General features: G+C 37.7%; 1 protein-coding gene across 1 annotated transcript in view; it reads left to right on the top strand.

Annotated features, from left to right (window-relative positions):
• dlgap2b (discs, large (Drosophila) homolog-associated protein 2b) overlaps positions 1 to 2,355 on the top strand; it is an 89,657-nt gene that overhangs the window by 1,281 nt on the left and 86,021 nt on the right. The gene's annotated exons all lie outside the window — the stretch shown is intronic.

Below are 2,355 nucleotides of genomic sequence, written 5' to 3'. Positions count from 1 at the left end.
ATTTCCGCGTTCGTCACTTCTGAGCGGCGCATGCGCAAAGCTGACCTCATACGTCATCCACCCGGAGCTACTTCCGTTTACAACAGTGAGCGCAAGCTAGTTTCAAGTGATTATTACGTTTTGAATATGGATATTTTTCTTAAAAAAACGCATCGATTCGCTACAGAAGGCTTTTGTTCACCCCCCGGAGCCGTGTGAGACAATTTTTTTTTTTATGGATGGGCGATTTTTATTTAACTTCTTTTGGACTGAAGCAATGCAACACCCGCTAAGTGGCATTAAACAGCTTGAAAGATCAAAGACAATTTTTAATATAACTCCAACTGGATTCGTCTGAAAGAAGAAAGTCATATACACCTAGGATGCCTCGGGGGTGAGTAAAACGCAGCCTAATTTTCATTTTTGGGTGAACTAACCCTTTAACTCCAGGCTAAGAGAGCTGTGCAGTGATTTGTGGATTTAAAGGGATAGTTCACCCCCAAAATGAAAATTCAGTCATAATTTACTTACCATCATGTCGTTCCAAACCATTGTGACTTACAAAAGGAAAGGTTTCAAAGGCTTTAAAGAAGTTTTTTGTTCATACACAAAGTGGCTGTCAAGCTCCAAAATGACAAAAAAAAAAAAGTAGTCAATAGGACTGAGCATAAGATACTTACTGTATTTAAAAAAAAAAAAAATTCACACATTTGAACAGCTTTATCCACTGAAGAAAAAGTCACATGACCAACTTCAGCAGACTTAAAATGAAGAAATAAAGGGGGAAGAAATGACTGCAGAATTTGAATGTTTGGGTGAACTCTTCCTTTAAATTTATTCTGTGTTGGGTAAGTTAGTTTAAACTAACTTTTAAAAAGCCCAAACCATCAAAGAATCACTCGGAGAAAAGTCATTTTGTTTTTCCTGTAGTGTTCCCAGTTCCTTTCCATGCCATTTACTTAATTATTCATTATAAAGTTCAACTGTGATGATTGTCTTGTGTTTGGAAGTGAATGTCTTTGCCATAATGAACCATTTGTGTTACATCAGAAACATCAAACTGGACTTTCTATTGCATTCATGCAGTGCTGGCAAATACATCCTTCGTTACTTATTGGATGTATATGCTTTTTGGATCTGAAAGAGAAAATATGCTATTTTGAATATCAAGGCACAACTTTTGTGAGTTTTTGGGACGCCCTGTGTTAACCCACCCCTTTCTGTCAGTGTTCAAAGAATCTCAAGGTTGCTGATGAACCACCGCATACAATTTTTTACATTCCAAAGCCCACATATGATTGATGGCAAGCTGTCCAGCTGACCGTGTATCAGCCCACAAAGTCCTGCATGGCTGTAGTTTACTTCAATGTACCAGTGAATATTTTGAGAGCCCTGCTGCTGTTTCTATGGAGACGAGGGAGGCTGATGTCATTGGAGGTTATCCTGAACATGCTCAGATCTGTTTGTTGGAGCCAGTATCTGATGCTGATTATGCATTCAGCGGTATACAAACCATCAATATTCATAAACTAAATCCAGGAACAATCCTTTGTGAAAGCATTCAGACTGATTTCTAATAGCGCTCTTTAATCAGTTCATTCATTTCTATGAAGAGGAGTGCAGAGAATATCTCAGAATGAGACAGTTCACCTTTTCTAATTCATTCATCATGGCTCAGCATTTTCCTGAGGTCATGGCCGACAGCGCATGTTAATGCTGTTTGAAAGGACATTTCAAATCAACATCTGACTCATTAAAATCACGTTGTTAAACAAGTTCAGTGCAATACTGAAAATAACGGAACTATGTCATCATTTTGCTAACTCATCTGATTGGTTTGATTTCATTCTTGAATTTTTCAAATTCAAGGCATTTCTTCGTCAGGCAAGATTGTGACAGTTTGTTGTTTCCAGATATTTTGGGTTGTGACTTGTCTCATTCATCTCAATGGCAGTGGCTCAGTTAGTGCAGGACTCTTGTAGGCGGACAGACAGATAAGCGGGATGGGGCAGCAATGAGGGTGCTTATGAATCAAAATCGGCAGTATCCAGGTTGTGTACTTCCAGTGCTTTCTCAAGTTATATTCGAACTTTGTCTGTGGTTGGATAGGTGTAAATGTCATGTGACATTGTTCTGGAATTGGCTTTATTCACCACCAGAGGGAGACATGTAACTGTCTTTCACACAGAACAGTATATGAAAGGAACCAGTGCTTGTGATTTGCTGCAGTTCCTCTATTCTATTCTATTCTATTCTATTCTATTCTATTCTATTCTATTCTATTCTATTCTATTCTATTCTATTCTATTCTATTCTATTCTATTCTATTCTATTCTATTCTATTCTATTCTATTCTATTCTATTCTATTCTATTCT

The sequence above is a fragment of the Sinocyclocheilus anshuiensis genome, unplaced genomic scaffold (genome assembly GCF_001515605.1).
Source record: "Sinocyclocheilus anshuiensis isolate Anshui unplaced genomic scaffold, SAMN03320099.WGS_v1.1 scaffold742, whole genome shotgun sequence".
Taxonomy (NCBI): Eukaryota; Metazoa; Chordata; class Actinopteri; order Cypriniformes; family Cyprinidae; genus Sinocyclocheilus; species Sinocyclocheilus anshuiensis.
The sequence above is the reverse complement of the archived record's forward strand: the minus strand, read 5'-3'. Positions and strand labels throughout refer to the sequence as shown.